Source organism: Carettochelys insculpta, chromosome 1 (assembly GCF_033958435.1).
Source record: "Carettochelys insculpta isolate YL-2023 chromosome 1, ASM3395843v1, whole genome shotgun sequence".
NCBI lineage: Eukaryota > Metazoa > Chordata > Testudines > Carettochelyidae > Carettochelys > Carettochelys insculpta.
The window spans coordinates 293,420,556-293,439,931 of NC_134137.1; the positions used below are offsets into that span (position 1 = coordinate 293,420,556).

General features: G+C 45.2%; 1 long non-coding RNA gene across 1 annotated transcript in view; it reads left to right on the forward strand.

Annotated features, from left to right (window-relative positions):
• Positions 1-7,176, forward strand: part of LOC142022261 (uncharacterized) — a 51,048-nt gene extending 43,872 nt beyond the window's left edge. The window contains exon 3 of the long non-coding RNA XR_012647894.1: positions 6,894-7,176. This is a non-coding gene — a long non-coding RNA (uncharacterized LOC142022261). The remainder of the gene's footprint in view (positions 1-6,893) is intronic.
• Positions 7,177-19,376: the final 12,200 nt, after the last annotated feature.

The following is a 19,376-nucleotide window of genomic DNA, read 5'->3' on the forward strand; positions in this document are numbered from 1 at the left end:
TGTAAACCATAGGTTCCCAAACTGGGTGTGGGCATGTGAAGAAATTTCAGGGGGGTACAAAGCAACCCAGCCCTCCCACCAATTCCCCCCACCCTAAAAAAGACCCTGCACTGGCGTTACCTTCTGCAAAAATGGATGTAGCGCTGGCTTCCTGCAGCAGGGGTGGGGGGAGGAGGGGGAAGTCCCGCAGCTGCATGCCAGAGCTCGCATCTTAGAAAACATTTGCGCTGTTTCCCCTCCCTAAACAGCTGGCACATTTCCTGAAAACCTGGGTCTGGAACTCCCACTCCCCAGCCCTTGACCCCTGTGCAGGAAGGCAGCAGGCGGAAGGAAGTCATCAGTGGGCAACAGACTTGGCTTTTCAGGAAACATACCGGCTGTCTGGGGAGGGGAAGCAGCACAGGCGCTTCCTGAGACCCCAGGCCTGGCGTGAAGCTTGCACCTTTCACCCCTTCCCCCACCCAAATCCCTCCTTCCCACCCCAGCTTGAGTTTCACCAGTGCCACCACTAAACGTCCGCTCTTCTCCTCACTTTCACTTCTTCCAAGCAGTGTCTCCATATACCGTTGATCATCAGATGGTCAACACAGTTCTTCTCTCTGCCATTTGGTGAATACCAAGTCAGCTTGTGAATGTCGCAGAGTGGGAAGAGAGTACCTCTGATGACCGGATTGTTGACGGAACAAAAACCTACAAGTCTCTCACCATTGTCAATCATGGTGCTACACCCATGTCTGCCCATGGCCCTGTCATAGTGTGTGTTGTCATTTCACACTTTGGCATTCAAATCACCCTTAACGATAGTAAGGTCACGGCATGATGTAGACTCCATTTCTGCCTGCAGTTGCTTGTAGAAGGTGTCTTTAATTTCTTCACCACTGTCATTGGCTGGGGCATAAACCTGGATCAGAATGATGTTCACTTGTCTTCCTTTCAGTCTGACCCTCATCGGTCTGCTGCGGACATGTTTCCACTCCAGCAAGCATTTCTCAGTCCCCTTCTTACGGACGATGGCCACTCCCTCCTAATGCTGCTAATCATCTCTTCAGAATAGAGCAGTGTTCTCCAGCAGAAGTTTGCCGTCTCCCTGATCCTGTGCATCTCCTCTCACCAACATTGTAGGAACTAACATCATATATGCCATCATGTGCCAACAAAGTCCACATACTTTTTATATAGGACAAACAGTAAACACGCTTCCACAAAGAATGAATGGACACAAAACAGACATCAAAAAGCTCTTAACTCACAAGCCTGTCAGCCAGCTCTTTAAGGGAGTGGGCCATTCTGTTGATGACCTGAAAATCTGTGTTTTACTGAAAAGGGACTTTAAGAATCGCCTGCAAAGAGAGAGTGCTGAGCTCTCTTTTATATTCAAATTCAACACATTAACACACAGTTTGAACCAGGATGCCAATTACCTAGCCCATTATAAGGACTCTTTTACATACTTTGTTTTATCTGACTCTTGACTTCTGTCCCTCTCCTACCGCCCCTCTTCTCTTCTGATTTACCCAATTTGATTACAATCAAAACAAAAATGCAGTCAAGTAGCACTTTAAATTTAATTTATTAGGTGAGCTTTTGTGGGACAGACCCACTTCTTCAGACCATAGACAGACCAGAACAGACTCAATATTTAAGGCACAGAGAACCAAAAACAGTAATCAAGGTGTAGAGGGGCAGAAGCGGGGGGCGAGGGGGAAGCTGTTGGTGAGAATCCTCATAAGGTTGGGAGTTGCCACAGTCTATACCGCAGGAACACCAGTCCTGGGACTTTTCCTTGCAACAAAGCCCGCTGCCAGCTTTTTCCATATATCTTTTCTGGAGATACCGTCACTGGACCTAACCAGGTTATTCACAGAATTACGGGCACATTCTCATGTTCCTCAGCTAACATCATATATGCCATCATGTGCCAACAATGCCCAGATGCTTTGTATATTGGACAGACTTCAAACTCTCTTAGACAAAGAGTTAATGGGCACAAAACAGACATAAAAACACTCCTGTTTCACAAACCTGTTAGCCAGCATTTTAATGGAGTGGGCCATTCTCTTAATGACGTAAGAGTCTGCCTGTTACTGAAGAGGAATTTTCACAACACTCTTCAAAGAGAGGCTGCTGAACTCTCTTTTATATTCAAATTCGACACATTAACACGTGTTTTGAACCAAGACTGGAATTTTCTGGATCACTGTTTGCATACTTGGCTTAATCTAATTCTTGGCTTTCCCCCGCCCACCACACATCTGCCCCTCTACTCTCTGATTTGCTCACCTTGATAATTTTTTTTTTCTGATTTGTCCACCTTGATTACTGTTTTTGGCTCTCTGCGCCTTAAATACTGAATCTGTTCTGGTATGGCTATGGTCTGAAGAAGTGGGTCTGTCCCACGAAAGCTCACCACCTAATAAATAATTTTGTTAGTCTTTAGAGTGCTACTGGACTTCTTTTTTGTTTTGATAGAATATAAACTCATATAGCTATCCCTCTGTTACTAAGTTCTTTGGTGTTTTTTCCCTAAACTTACAGCCCATACAACACAGTGGTTTCAACTAACTGCTAGTGCTGTTTTATCTGCTAGATTAACAGTCAGGATTTTTAAAGTCTATTTAGAAATGCCTGTTTTGCTTACATCAGTATCTCCCTATGATCTGCATAGCTTAAGGCTAACAGTCATGAGTTCCTCCCAAAGGTTTCCAAAACAAGCAGTGATGCCCAGATCTGCAGCGAAGTTTACAAAACATGCCTTGACTTTTTAGGAATACAGACGTAGTTAAACAGCTGCCTGAAGTTTTCTGTATGGCTGCTTCTCTGTTCTCGTGTAAATAATTTTTAATAGCAGGGATGCATGAGAAATATTCACGAGGCCATGCAAGGCGGCACCAATTTAAGGTTTTTTTGGTTTTTCTTTTTTTGTTCTAATAATTTTGCAACAGTGAAAGAGGGCACTTCACTCGAAACAAAATTGGGTGTCTCATGAACTAAATAACAAAATAAAGAGCGGGCATTCATATGCTCGGCACAGCTCCACCTGTAAGTCCATTCTGTAGAGGTAGGAAACGAGCTTTACTATCTGTTGGTATTAGTAGCTGTGTAGGAGGCTTGTGGGTTTATTGTCCTATTCTGAAAAAATCCTCCCTTTTTATAGTACAGAAACATTTTGTGTGGATCCACAGCTATGTCTGTAACTGGATGTCAGTGGTGTATTTGACCAGGCTCCTTAAGGATTTGCTTGTGTGTGAATTGTTTATGGAGGATGAGTAATTCCTTTTCCTGGGGAAGCTGGACTCCCAAGATGACTGTTCTCCTAACTGGAGGTGTATACCATTATAGTAATCCCCCCGGTAGGCATGATTTCGATTTGTTCTTAACTCACATTAACATGAGTAAAGAGCAAATCAAAGTGCTCCAGCCCCTGGCTCATCAGAAGAGAAGCCCCATGGCAGCGGGTGTCTGGGAGATCCTGGCGGGCAGACAGCTACTGCTGTGGGGCTTCCCCCCAGCTTCCCCCAGCTGGGAGAGCTGGGGAGAAAGCACGCCTGGCTCTCACAAGCTCAGGGGAGCCAGGAGCCAGGCTGCTGCCTGGTTCCTGGCTTCCCCACCTGACTTACGTGAAATTTGAGTTGTGTGTGTGTGTGTGCGTGCGCAGGGACGCAAGCCTCGCATAACTTGGGGGACTACTGTACCATTCTGCGAGAGCCCAGTGTCGCAGCCTCCCAAGCACTGCAGGCAGTTTCTCCCTAGCGCCACTCTGCATCTATTGGACAGCAGCGCAGTCGGCTTATGTAACAGCAGATGATTAAGCTACAATTCCATCCTACTAGCAGCACAACATCTGCTTATCCTGACAGCAAATCCAACATTCATTAAGTTAATGCTCTGGGATTTGCCATGCTCGTCAAATCCTTTGTATAAGCAGTAAACAAAAAGTTTAGCCACTTCATAAACTGCAACTTGATACAGATTTGCGAACCAGGAAGAGCACTTAATGATTTCAGATCATTCCCCATGCAGAGCACTCACCAAAGCAACTGGGAATTCTGTGGCTTGAACTGACAGCAGCAGATAGCCCTACGGAATACTACAAAATTACAGCAGTAGTCTTGATTTACACTGCCAGCCCCCTATGTGACTTTGTTTGGCTGATGTTTTCTCAGAAATCCTTATTATCTCAAGAGGAGGTGGGTGCACAGAACGTGCACTGCTTCTTGGAACTTATGAGGAAGGGATGCTTCATGGGAAACTGAACAAAGAGTTTGCCTAAGCATTTCAGAACAGAATAACTAACTCTTTGCCTTCCAGCTATTAAACCAACTGCACAGCAAGACCTTTATTTGGACTCTCCACATATTCAGTTGCTTTAGTGATTTTAATAGGCTAGTAGAAATATATCGACAGAAACTAAAAACCCCATAAAAGACTATTTCTGAGGTCTGTCTGCTCATGTAAATAAAAGTTAGGTACACTTTATAGCACCCTTTTAAGGACTATAACAAAATATTTATGGTGTTTCTACAGACCTACTTGGCCTCTGTGGGGCTGTCTGGAAGAGTTACGGCATCAGGGTTCCAAGAGTAATGCAGTTCAAGGCCACCCAAATAAAGGTAACATCTTTTTCCCCGCACAGGACAACGAAGAATATTTACTGTCACTTCCTTAGCAATCTACACTCACCCAAAAGCACATTAGGCTGGGTACACTGGGGGAAAGCAAGTAAACAACTCTCCGTAGTTTAAGTGTGCAGAATCTGAGAAACAATACTTAAATGTTTAAGTAAAATTTGAAAAAAAAAACCTGGGTAAATTTGTTTTCCCCCACTATGGTTACTCCGTAAGTCTTGCACATTGTTTAGAGAAGCATAATTTAAAGGCTTCTATATGTGGTGACACAGCTCTTGCATTACAGGCCATGGCAGCTCCTAAACTTACAGTGGTGGGATGCTCCATTGCTCTGGAGCAAATATTTCTGCAGTCAGCAGGACTTCTTGAATCATTTCTGTAGTCACTTCCCTGGTTGCAATGTTTCGCACTGTGGTGGAGGCTGGCATGTGATTAACACTTTTTTCATCAACATGATCAGGCTACAGGCAGGCTGCTGTCACTGCAAGTCACTTGCTTACCACGTTCAAGACTGAACAACACAACACTGGGCTTGTATTTCACCCTGATTGGTTTCTGAAGTCAGCTAATTTTACCTTTATTTGGGTACACTGCATCACTATTTCCTTGGAAAAAAAATGACTGTCCGTATTCGGATGGGAGCGCTGTCAGAATTTTGCATCTGGATTTTGGAAATAAGAAGTTACTCACCTTCGTGCAGTAACGATGATTCTTCTAGATGTGTCCCCATGGGTGCTCCACTTTAGATGTATCACGAGGAATAACAGCCTCGTCAGGTGAAGATGAAGAAAGATCAGTTGGCAAGGTGGCCTAGAAGAGGCGTCAGTGTCAGAAAAACAGGCCTCCTCTTCCCCACACTGAGGGAGAGGAGATAGAGGGTGAGGCTCCGATGGTGGCAGAGCACCAAAGACAGGCTGGGAGACCAGGACACCACAGAGTATCTTTCTGGTGACTCCCGTCGCTCATGCACATCTCTTTCTCGACGATAACATGTCTCACAGTCCTGGGATGTAGCGCAGTAAGGATGGTGATGATGCCTCGCAGGTGAGTAGCATCTGTATGGAGAATGGTACCTATAACCATGCCTGTGTGAGGAATAAGATTGTGAGCACCTGGACGAAGCAGGTGGCGATATGGCAGGGCGGCTACCCGGGTGCCTCTGTTATTTGACCTCATACAAAGAAGGAGATTGCGGTTTTAAAAATGGTGAAGGCAACCTCGATCTGTGATAAGGTGATGAGGGAAGCGGGAATGATGATGGAATTGAATACTGTCCTGGAGACAGCTGCGAGGTAACAGAAACAAGCAGTGACAACAAGCCGTGTGGTGAAGGCTCAGGAGCGCGCCTGTCCTTCAATTAGGACTAAGCCTTGGTGTGCTTAGAGTCTTTATCCGTAGCTTTAGTCAAGTCCTTAGCAGACTGCAGGACAGTCAGTGCCAATGATTCATGGCAGGGTGCCAGTACGGTTGGTGCTGGCACTGGTACTGCATGGGTCAGTGCCTTCGCTGGTGCTGTAACCTCCAGTGCCACTGGACTTGGGGCCATCGGTGCCAAACATTGAAGTATGGAAAAAGACGGTGCTGCCATTGGACGGTCTGGAACTGATCTACCACTCAGTTCTGTTTCATGCACTGGTGCCATTGGTGGAACTGTTTTCTTGGTCTTGGACTTTTTAGATGCACCAGAGACAGTTTCAGCAGCACTTCCAGACGCACTCCTTGTTCTGCTGAGTAAACTAGGCAACGATCAAGTTGGGGAGGCTCTTGGATGCTTGTGCATGGCAGATTCAGAGGAAAGTGCTCTGTGCTTGTGCTGGCTAGCTTGGGAAGGCTCAGCACTTTCAAGGGAGGAAGGTTAGAGGGCCTTGTTGAACAGGATCATGCGCAGCTGCATTTCCCTGTCCCTGCAGGCCTATGCGGTAAGCTTTGAACAATGCAGGCACTTCTGTGGAATGTGTCCTTCTCCCAAACACCGGGTGCATTTACAATGGCTGTCCAAGGTGGGCATTGCCTTGCAGCAAGCATCACATTTCTTAAAACAGGCTGTGCCGGTCATGGTTCTCACATTTTCTTTAAATGTCAATTAAAGTCATTTAAATTAAAGACAGAAAATGAGTCCTTTTGCTCCACACGAGTTGTCAATGAAGCTTAATTGGTAATAGCCAATGACTTAGATAACAAGCAACTTAAAAACTTAAAACTTCAACTTTAAAACTTTAAACTTCAAACTCTAACTTTAGCTATTAACTGCAAAAGTCTCTGTTTCAGGTACTGAACCCAAAGAAAGGAGAATGAAGATGAGTAACGGTGAAGGCTGAGGAGAAGGTAGAAGCTCCGTCTGCAGCTGCTGGTGGTTGAGAGGAACTGGCTGTCTGGACCGTGCATGTGATAGAGAGGGCGCGAAACAGCGTGTCGGAGCCCACACATGCATGGTCTGGCTGAAAACAGCTATCAAGATATTCAAGCTGCAGCACCAGGGCAAGCCTGACACCTAAAGGCTACGTCTACATGTGCCCCAAACTTCGAAATGGCCATGCAAATGGCCATTTCGAAGTTTACTAATGAAGCGCTGAAATGCATATTCAGCGCTTCATTAGCATGCGGGCGGCAGCGGCGCTTCGAAATTGACGCGCCTTGCCGCGTGGCGCGTCCAGACGGGGCTCCTTTTCGAAAGGACGCCGCCTTCTTCGAAGTCCCCTTATTCCCATGAGCTCATGGGAATAAGGGGACTTCGAAGTAGGCGGGGCCCTTTCGAAAAGGAGCCCCGTCTGGACGCGCCGCGCGGCGGCAAGGCGCGTCAATTTCAAAACGCCACTGCCGCCCGCATGCTAATGAAACGCTGAACATGCATTTCAGGGCTTCATTAGTAAACTTCGAAATGGCCATGCAAATGGCCATTTTGAAGTTTGGGGCACGTGTAGACACGGCCAAAGTGGAGCACCCACGGGGACACTCGAAGAAGAATGCTGAGTTTCACTCTTGTATTGGTTACTTCTCATACTGCAGCCAATCTCCGTTCTCTAAAAGCACAACTTATGTCATTGTTTACCTGAGGGCTATTACTGCATTCTTCAGAAGATATTTTTGAGGGACATTTCAGACGCAAGACTTTCTCCATGTTTCATCTATGGAATACCTGATGAAAATAATGAATATCATTAATAACAACCAAATAAATATTGGATATGTACATAACAATATTTGCCTGCATGTAGCTTATGCTACAGCACAGGTATTCAAATGAAACTCAACTCACTTATCCTGTAAGCAAGAGACAGCTTGAAGTTAGGATAGTGGGAACAGTTGGTATTTAACCAGTAATAAGTACGCTTATCAAGTTTGCAGATGATACCAAGCTGGGAGGGGTTGCAACTACCTTGGAGGATAGGGTCATAATTCAGAATGATCTAGATAAATTAGAGAAATGGTCTGAAGTAAACAGGATGAAGTTTAATAAAGATAAATGTAAGGTGCTGCACTTAGGAAGGAATAATCTGTTTCACACATACAGGCTACGTCTACACATGAAGCCAACATCGAAATAGCTTATTTCGATGAATAACGTCTACACGTCCTCCAGGGCTGGCAACGTCGATGTTCAACTTCGACGTTGCGCGGCACCACATCGAAATAGGCGCTGCGAGGGTACGTCTACACGCCAAAGTAGCACACATCGAAATAAGGGTGCCAGGCACAGCTGCAGACAGGGTCACAGGGCGGACTCAACAGCAAGCCGCTCCCTTAAAGGGCCCCTTCCAGACACAGTTGCACTAAACAACACAAGATACACAGAGCTGACAACTGGTTGCAGACCCTATGCCTGCAGCATGGATCCCCAGCTGCCGAAGAAGCAGCCAGAAGCCCTGGGCTAAGGGCTGCTGCCCACGGTGACCATAGAGCCCCGCAGGGGCTGGAGAGAGAGCATCTCTCAACCCCCCAGCTGATGGCCGCCATGGAGGACCCGGCAATTTCGACGTTGCGGGACGCGGATCGTCTACACGGTCCCTACTTCAACGTTGAACGTCGAAGTAGGGCGCTATTCCGATCCCCTCATGAGGTTAGCGACTTCGACGTCTCGCCGCCTAACGTCAAAGTTAACTTCGAAATAGCGCCCGATGCGTGTAGCCGCGACGGGCGCTATTTCGAAGTTAGTGCCGCTACTTCGAAGTAGCGTGCACGTGTAGACACAGCTACAGAGTGGGAAAAGACTGTCTAGGAAGGAGTACAGCAGAAAGGGATCTAGGGGTTCTAGCAGATCACAAGTTAAATATGAGTCAACAGTGTGATGCTGTTGCGAAGAAAGCAAACACGATTCTGGGATGCATTAGCAGGTGTGTTGTGAACAAGACACGAGAAATCATTCTACTGCTCTACTCTGCGCTGGTTAGACCTCAGCTGGAATATTGTGTCCAGTTCTGGGCACCCCAATTCAAGAAAGATGTGGAGAAATTAGAGAAGGTCCAGAGAAGAGCAACTAGAATGATAAAAGGTCTGGAGAACATGACTTATGAAGAAAGGCTGAAAGAATTGGGCTTGTTTAGCTTGGAAAAAAGAAGATTGAGGGGGGGACATGATAGTGGTTTTCAGATATCTTAAAGGGTGTCATAAGGAGGAGGGAGAAAACTTGTTCTTCTTGGCCTCTGAGGAGAGAACAAGAGGCAATGGACTTAAACTGGAGCAAGGGAAGTTTAGGTTGGACATTAGGAAAAAGTTCCTAACTGTCAGGGTGGTCAAGTACTGGAATAAGTTGCCAAGGGAGGTTGTGGAATCTCCCTCACTGGAGATATTTAAGAACAGATAAGATAGATGTCTATCAGGGATGGTGTAGATAGTGGTCGGTCCTGCCGTCGGGGCAGGGGACTGGACTCGATGGCCTCTCGAGACCCCTTCTGGTCCTAGTGTTCTATGATTCTATGATAATTGGTATTTTTGAAAGAGAGCTTAGAGACATATACTATATCATACTACGTTGTGTCTGACACTTCTTGCCATGCACAGCAGTCCATTTAACTTCTTCACATATAAAAAAATACCTGAACAGCAATTAGTTGACTTCGTCTTCATTATAGTGCTGATCCAATGATCTTTGAGTACATAGCATCCTGTGGCCAGAGGAAGTATGATCTTCAACAGAGATGGCACTCTGCTCAGAGAGTGCAGCCTTCCAAATTAGAAACATATGTCATATTTGGTGCCTCTCCTTTACTTTTTATTTGGTGACAGTCAGGCTAGGGGGCTGCAACAGGGCCCTGGCAGGTGGATATATTAGTCTTAGAATGTTAAAGACCCTTTTTCCTACAAGCTGAGAAGGGGTTCTCATCAGGTCAATTCTGGATGCCTGAATCCTATTAAGGGGCTGTCATAGGCCTTAAACCCCTTTCCTTTGGGGGGAAGCAAATCCTTGGGTGGGGGGAAGGGAGTTGGGGGGGAGAGAGAAAGAGAGAGAGAGAGAGGGAGAGAGATGACCTGCTGCCAGGCTAGTGGCAGCAGGGAAATAAGCTGCTCCAGAGTCATTTGCTGTTTGAAGACAACCATACCTGAGTGTGTGCCAGGAGAAGATCTGATGCCTCAGGACAACCAAGAAAGCAAGGCTCTGCCCCAGTAAGGGGGGCAGGAAAAGGCAACCCCCAGGGTTTTGGTTTCTGAGACTGTTTCCTTTTGTTCGTTGGTTTGTTTGGTGGAGGGTCACCCCTTAAGCTGACCCTCAGGCCTGCCCTGGAAATGTGACCAAGGGAGAGCAGAAGGGGGAAGGAAATCTCTGCCTGAGTGGAGCTAACTACCACAGGCCCATCATTGCTGGGGTGGGAGGAGGGGGGGAAGAGAAAAAGAGGTGCCTTGCCACCGTATTTAGCATTCTATCAGGTAGCCCTTTTCTTTTTTGTTTTTTATTTACTTTCAAGTTGAAAACTGAGCTTGGTCAACATCCTATTCCGATTCAGCACATTCATGGAAAAAACCATGTGTCCTGACTTTCCCCACAAACGCTGTCAGCTTCATTAATATTAACTTCTCCGAGGATCTGAGCAAAGATATTATCAAGCAAAAGAAACAGTATGGCACAGGTTATCCACTGGAGCACAGCTGAGCAAACTTTTTACATCGGGCCCCACTTCTCGGCCCTGCAATTAGTATCCCCCGCCCCCAGCCTGTCTAATCCAAACCAACGGAAATTTCAGTTATGCTCATATGAAGAAAAATAAATAACCTTTCAGAGTGTGTAAGAAGATAAATCTAAAAATGTTATGAATTGGTTCAGAAATGTGACTACACAGACAAAGTCAGTCACACAGGTCAACATTTTTAATGAGCTGGATGAGCCGGAGACCCAGCAGCCGATCACGTTGCATCCCCCTTATGAAATTTCATGCCACCTCAAGCGGGCCAGTCCCACACTTTGGCTATGTCTACACGTGCAGCCAACATCGAAATAGCTTATTTCGATGTTGCGACATCGAAATAGTCTATTTCGATGAATAACGTCTACACGTACTCCAGGGCCGGCAACGTCGATGTTCAGCTTCAACGTTGCTCAGCCCAACATCGAAATAGGCGCAGCGAGGGAACGTCTACACGTCAAAGTAGCACACATCGAAATAGGGATGTCAGGCACAGCTGCAGACAGGGTCACAGGGCGGACTCAACAGCCAGCCGCTCCCTTAAAGGGCCCCTCCCAGACACAGTTGCACTAAACAACACAAGATACACAGAGCTGACAACTGGTTGCAGACCCTGTGCCTGCAGCATAGATCCCCAGCTGCCGCAGAAGCAGCCAGAAGCCCTGGGCTAAGGGCTGCTGCCCACAGTGACCATAGAGCCCCGCAGGGGCTGGAGAGAGAGCATCTCTCAACCCCCCAGCTGATGGCCGCCATGGAGGACCCAGCAATTTCGACGTTGCGAGAGGCGGATCGTCTACACTGTCCCTACTTCGACGTTGAACGTCGAAGTAGGGCGCTATTCCTATCTCCTCATGAGGTTAGCGGCTTCGACGTCTCGCCGCCTAACGTCGAAGTTAACTTCGAAATAGCGCCCGACGCGTGTAGACGTGACGGGCGCTATTTCGAAGTTGGTGCCGCTACTTCGAAGTAGCGTGCACGTGTAGACGCAGCCTTTGAGCATCCCTGCAGCAGAAGGTATTACACTGCAATGCATTAAATGTTTTCCCCTTTCCCTTGAAGGAAGTACATGACTTGATTAATATAACCTCCTTCAGCCTAGAGACCTGGGTGTGACAGTTTGCCCTGTTTGAGGTGCCAACTGAGGTAACACTGAACCTGCCTGGGCACCCTTTACACTTGTCTGGCTGAGTCAGGCTGTTAAGCTTCTACCTGCCCACATACAGGTAGGGCCACACCCAACTGCAGAATGGTACAGATGCTGAGACCAGCTCTGGGAAAGCTCAGATTTTTCCTTGACACTCAGGTGCCCAAATCCCTTGCAGCACAAACCCAAAATTATACAAAATTCACCCCCTCCCTTAATATGGAGGAAAATATGCACAGCTTCTTGCCCCTCCAGTCAGAAATCACACAAACTGAGTTGTATTATAAAAAGAAATATGTTCATTAACTACCAAAGGTGAGTTTAGGTGAATATAAGGGACAGCAAACAACACCAAGAAGATTACTAAGCAAATGAAACAAAATGTTCAAGTTAAGACTACAGAAATCGGTGACAAATATTAACTCTTCACCCTAGATATGGTCACAGGCAGATTACAGAAAGTATTTTTTTTTTTTTTTAAGATTTTCACCAGAGGCAGCTGCACTGGCATGCAGCTTGAGACTCACAGGGTAGGCACCCTTCTGGCTTGGGATCAACTCTTCTCCCCACAGATCAGTTTTTGCTTCCAGGAGGTTTTCAGCATCTCTTTGGGTGGTGAGGCAGAGGAGAACCTTGATGTCACTTCCTTGCCTTACATAGCTCTAACGTAACATAGGAACCCTTTGTCTTCCAGTGGGAAAAAACACTAGCATTCCAAAAAGGGAGGGGAGCGTCCAGTATCAGCTGATTTGGACCCCTCTCTCTGCAGGGTCATGGCAGCCATTACTCATAGGCTGTCTCAAGCATCCACAAGAAGACTATGCTCTTTCACAATCCACTTCTGCAGTGTGGCCAGGCCAGGGTGGAGGGCCCCTCAGAGGGAGCCCAAACAAACAGAAGGTCCTGCAGGACAATCACAGGCAGCTGGGTGGGAGATGGCTCAGCCTAACTGAGGCCAGCTGGCGCCAGTGACTGATTGGACTAATAAGGGGCCTTTGAAAACCCTTCATAGTGGGAAGGGTGGGGAGAGAGGCAGGGAGACCAGAAGCAGTGAGAGAAAGCAGGTTGGGAAAGAGCAGAACAGGAACACCAGGAACTGCAGAGTGAGAGTGAGGCGCTGCACTGGATTGAGAGGGGAACTCATTACAGCTGCAGCCTGAAGAAGGTACTGGGGGAATTGTCTGGGGAAGTGGCCCAGGGAGAAGAGCTGCTGCACCAAGGGCTTAGGGAGTCAGCTCCTCCCACTAGCAGCTAATAGGGTCCCTGGGCCGGGTTCCCCCCAGACCACCCCCTGCCCCAGCAAAGGCAACTGGGCCCTTGAGTGGGCCAAAAGGACTGAGTAGAGGCCAGAGGCCCAGGCATAGGGCTGACTTTGTCACAGTAGTCATTAGCCATTTGCTATCAGTCTACCACTTTCATCTTTGTTTCCAAAGGCTAGTTCTCAAGTAACACATCTGAAATACAACAAGAAGTCCTGTGGCACCTTATAGACTAACAGATATTTTGGAGCATAAACTTTTGTGGGCTTTCATGATTCAGTCTATCATTCCCTTGCCAATGTGATTTTTACATCAAGACATCTTGCATAAAGTACATTTCAGTGATATCAATCCACATCATAAGCATATTTTCTTAAAGAATATGGAATGTAATGTCCTAGCAATCAGTCTGTACCCAAACCAAAGTCTCATAAATAGCAAACCTCTCAATAAGCACAACATTGGCTACGTCTACACGTGCCCCAAACTTCAAAATGGCCACGCAAATGGCCATTTTGAAGTTTACTAATGAAGCGCTGAAATGCATTTTCAGCGCTTCATTAGCATGCGGGCGGCAGCGGTGCTTCGAAATTGCCGCCGCTTGCTGCCGCGCGTCTCGTCCAGACGGGGCTCCTTTTCGAAAGGACCCCGCCTACCACGAGCTGATGGGAATAAGGGGACTTCGAACTAGGCGGGGTCCTTTCGAAAAGGAGCCCCATCTGGACGAGACGCGCAGCGGCAAGCGGCGGCAATTTCGAAGCGCCGCTGCCGCCCACATACTAATGAAGCGCTGAATTATGCATTTCAGCGCTTCGTTAGTAAACTTCGAAATGGGCATTTGCGTGGCCATTTCGAAGTTTGGGGCACGTGTAGACACGGCCATTTACAGTTAAATTGCAAGTATGTATTGATTTTAAAACAATACAGTCGATACTGGCAGTTTGGTCCTTTTGATACAAGTAATATGTTTGTTACCTTCTAAACTCAGGGCTGGGATCCCACACTGAAGAAAACGGCCACTATGTATTTGTAAAATTGGATTAAAACAGCTTGTACTAACTAACATAAGGGCACAGAGCCTTATGATTTATTACTGAATGGCTTCTGATAAGGCAGAAAACAACAGTACAGTTTATCATGAGTAAGGACACAAGTCTGTCATGGAGGTGATCGGTTCCATGACTTTCTGGGACTTTTTCCAGGACAGGCCTGGAGTAGCTGGGACACCAGAACAGCTTGTAGAAGACAGCCCCTGGCAGCGCTCTGACAGGGCATTTTTAGTAACAGTCATGGATAGGACCTGCCCGTGACTTTTACTGAAAATATTTGTGATCAAATCTTCATCTTAAATCATGAGATTAATTTTTGCATCATATGCAGATCAAAATTCACATGGTATAAAAATCATAGAAATGTAGGGATGGAAGGCAATTTGAGAGGTCATCTAATCCTCACTGTGCACTGAGGCAGGACCAAGTATACCTAAATCATCCTTGACAGGTGTTTGTCTATATACAGGCTCAAAGCTAGAAGCAGCGCACTCTTACATTAATAGCTGTAAACAATGCAGAGACACTGGGGCAAAGGTACATTGGTGTTACTTGGATTTTGTTCTTCTAAGTACATTAATGGCAGAATGATCACTGAACTGTGTAACACCTTGCAACAGTCAGGACAATTTTAGTTCTTGCATTTGGGAATTAAAGACCAGCTTCACGCGGAAAAGAAAGGAGGGAAAGTGGAGGGAGGAAGGCACCCAAGATCACAGAATAAAGCAGCAATAATTCCACTTCCCCAACCTGCACTCTGACAGCAAAATTGTGATTAGTTCTAATGTGCCCAGGCAGAGGAACAGACAGGAGTAAGGATTCCCCATGCATTGGTGTATTAGCACAGAATTAGATCCAACAGCATGGGAGCTCAAGGACTGCCTGTCAAATGATCCCCACAGTAGGCAAGTGGGAAAGGAATGGATGGGAATTGGTATGAGAGACAGGCACTATGCCAGCAGGGCTGGTTAGATGCTCTGGAAGGAGAAAGGGAGTAGTGTTGCACCCTAGAAAAGAGAAGATGTAACTTGGGGGTATGGAAAACAAATCCAACTCCTGAAAAGCACACAGTAATCTGGAAAGATTGAATGGCACTTGTTTCAAGAACTCAGATTACTTTAGGATCATGTTTCTCATGTGGTATGCATAACCTTCAGGGGTTTTGCAAGACAAACCTGGGGGTACTTATATGTATATTTTAAAGGGGTACTGAAATATAAGTACAATATTTCTGTTCCAGGTCATTTGATAATAAGATGGAAAAAGTCAGCAAGTTTTCAGTAAGGCTATGTCGACACCAGCATTCCTCTTTTGAAAGAAGCATGCAAATGAAGGAAATCAAAAATGCAAATGAGGCACATATTTACATATCTGGCTCCTTATTTGCATATTCTCCTTTCAAAAGAAGAAAAGCAGTGTGGACGTGACTCTTTCAAAAATAATCCCCATCTTCAAAAGAACCCTTCTTGCAAAAAAAAAAAGGGGGGGTCTTTTGAAAGCTCTTTCAAAAGAAAGGTAAATCTATGCTTTATTTGCATTTTTGATTTCCTTTATTTGCATGCCTCTTTCGAAAGAGGAATGCTCATGTAGACACAGTCTAATGATCTTCTGTGATATTTCTGTATGTAGTTTTTAAGTGAGGTGTGACTTGGTGGTAGACAAAACAAATCTCACTCTTGAAAAGAGTGCAGTAGTCTGGAAAAGTTGAATGGTACTTGTTTCAAAACCTCAGATAACCTTAGGACCATGTTTCTCAACTGGTGGTACATGAACCCAGAGAGGTGTGTGAGAGAAGTCTGGGGGTACTTTTTTTTAAAAAGGGGTACTTTTATTAAAAAAAAAAAGGTTAAGAAACACGCCTTTTACGAACAGCCATGTGTGGATACAAAACTGGTATCTGCACCCGCAGCTGCAAAAATGATTCATGGATGTAGATACCTGCAGATATCTGCAAATTTGCAAGGCCCTACGTACAAAACACATGTCCGTATCCACAAAAATGAGCTGTGGATATTTGCATCCATATCTGAGGATGTGGACACCCACAAATATAAAGTGGATGTCCATGTATTTGCTGGACTCTACTTATTTGGGGCAGTCCCTAAAGACACTCTCCAGCCACAAAAACAAATCAATCCCTAAAACAATAATTTCACTTCTGTATAAGAGTAATAAAAATGACTGTTAGAATTCTGTCTATATTCCCAGAGGAGGTGCTACATATTCTGAAAAGCTGAGTTAGAAAGTAGCACAAAACAGACATAAGAAAAAAAAGCACGTTCTAAAAATCTAAAACAAAGGGGTACTATTACAAAGGACCCCAGTGATTTTTAGAGTTCAAGACAATGGTTGTGGGGTGGAAAGGGTCTTCAATAGATTTTAAGCATCAGGAAGGAAGCATTAGATTCCAGAAGCAATTGCCATCTTCAGTTCCATTACAGTGAAGCCCTGGTCACCTGCCAGCCTATGGCACTGTGATGACATCCTTAAAAGACAGGTGGTGCAGAAGTCTACTTGCTGACAGAAGTTGATTGTCTTTCCCAATAATTTTGGTTTTGCTAGCACAGTCTCACACATACCAGGTACACTGAATTATGTTACGTTGACCAGAAAGTACAGAATTCCGAGTGGTCAGGGCACTACCATAAAGAAAATATTTACCTGCTGTGCTGTATAAATGCCTCATTGCAGTACACAGTTTAAATATAGGACATACCATGGTAAAGACAATGGCACAATACATTGTCTTAGTTTGCAAAGATGGTCATTCTGCCAAGGAAAAGACACAAACCTCCAAGTTGCATGATTAGAGTAAGTTAATTCAAATTATACAAAAGGGTGAGAATTGAGGGTAGATGTAGTTATTTAGGGAACCATTCAAATTATATCAAAAATACCTAATACTGAAACTTTAGGTGCCCCAGCAGCCCTGGCATTTTTAAAGCCTGTAGAGACTGCTACAAATCATCTAGTCCACCTTTCTGCATAACTTAGGATATATTAACTTATACCTCTTTAATGATAGCCACCCCACCCAGAAGAATAATCACATCCAGGAAACAAATTAATGCAGCCAGGTAATAATCTGACATGAGAAAAGACCTCTCATCAACTGGGGCTAAAGGAAGATGTGATTAGCCAGAAATTTGCCTAAAAACTTGTTTGCAGAATGTCCCTTAAATCCTGACACTGCAAATAATGCTCTTTTTAAGTCTTGGCTTGGAAACCCTTACGGCCAACGATAGATGTGAGGAGGTCTTGGTGAGCATAAATTGAGCTACTGAGATAAGTCCATGATCACTTATAGGAGTAAGGACAGCAAGAGCCAGTCCTGAGCACATTTACCACTATAGCAGTGTAATGTCAAAACAGTATTATAGCCCACTTTAGAAGACAAGTATTTTACAAAGGGCTATTGTACTGCCTGACAGGGATCACAACTACAGCTGTTTAGCTCTGGAATACAACACGTTCCTAAAACACAGCAATGAGCAAATAACAGGGCAATAGTTCAGTCTAGACCTTCTTCGTGCTGATGAATTTCTGGCTGGTCTGAATGGGGCCTGGCTGGTATCTGTAAGATTGATGTCCCCAGTTTATCCACAAATCAAGTAGAGCAGGGACAGTGGTAACATACATTACCCAGACTGTCTTTCCAGAGTGTTCCAAGTCTGAAATGGCTTACTCTACAGTGTAAGGTGAAGCAGGTGGATCAGGCTTCTTGTGCATTCAATTTTTTGTCTTCTCTCCTGTGTGTGCCAGCTAGAGTGGTAATTGCCTTGTCAGTTGTGGGGATGGGGAGAAGTTACACTGTGGCAGTCAACCACTGAGACAAGGACTGAAAGTCTGTTAAATGAATTGCACACAGGCCACCAATAAGCCAGCAGTATGTCAACCCTAAGGTGGGTGGACTTTGAACCAATGACCTCCAGGTGAAAAATCCATAAACCCGTAAACAATCCCTAGAGTTTTGAGGTCTAGTCCTCCCTAGGAGCTATTCAGAGTCAGAAGTTAGGGTAACTACTGAAGAAAGACAGTTTTTAGGCTCTGTTATTTGTGGTTCTTCCCTTCTGCTCTTTTTCTCTAATAAAGCCTTTCTTAGAATTTAACTGGTACAACTGGTCCCTGGGGCAGTGAAAGTAAGACCCTTAATCTAAAACACTAACTGTACACTCAGAGAACCCTTGTCTTTTGTTACCAATTATCCATAAAACTGCCTTTCAAAGTGAACTAGTATAAACTCTATGCTTCAGTGGGTTCCAATGAAAACATACCACTGACTTAACACAAAGTCCATTGAAGTCATTGTGCTATGTTATGCAATGTACAATATTAGGAATAACCTCCTCTTATTGAAAATATGGACACTTCCATTAGATAACACTGGCTGCTCATCTCTATTTGTATCAGAAAGGTAGCCAAGTTACTCTATCTTCCACAACAACAAGAAGTCCTGTGGCACCATATAGACTAAAAGACATTTTGGAGCATAAACTTTTGTGGGCAAAGACCCGCTTGCCCACAAAAGCTTATGCTCCAAAATATCTCTTAGTCTATAACAGGACTTCTCTCTATTTAGAATCTCATCAGAATTTTGTCTATATTCTTTGGACATGTTTATTTTTCTAGCCTTTTGAAACTGTTTTAGCCCATGGATCAATGCGTTGTGATAACAAATGATGCATGATGGAAAGTTCCCCTTTTTATCCACGGGTAGGCAGCTCACACACCGAGGATTTCCATTTAATGTGCATTTCCAAATGTTGCTCAAAATTGTCTGAAGTCTCACAGGCACCAGATTCCTTTGAGATCTAATGTTTCTTTCTTCAGCCATAACCAGTTTTCAGAAAAGTTCTTTTGTTCTCTGCTAAGGGAGGCAGTCAGGTTTCCAGTGGATTATAAATGGGTACCAACAAAATTAATTCCCACCTGGATCAAAAAGATCCCTCTATGGTCCAAGCCAGCCTGTGTGGGTGACCACATGTTAGCACCACTCTGATGGCCAAAGAACAATGCAAGTAAGCCCCGAAGAACCCACCTAAGAGGCACAAAAGCCTCATCCTAAAGAGAACTGATGACTTATGATTATACAGTGCCCTGCAGAAGTGGGGCAGGATAAGATTTACAGACTAAAACACATCTGCAAAACTACAGAACTGGGCCTTTCAGTTCCACAGTCATCC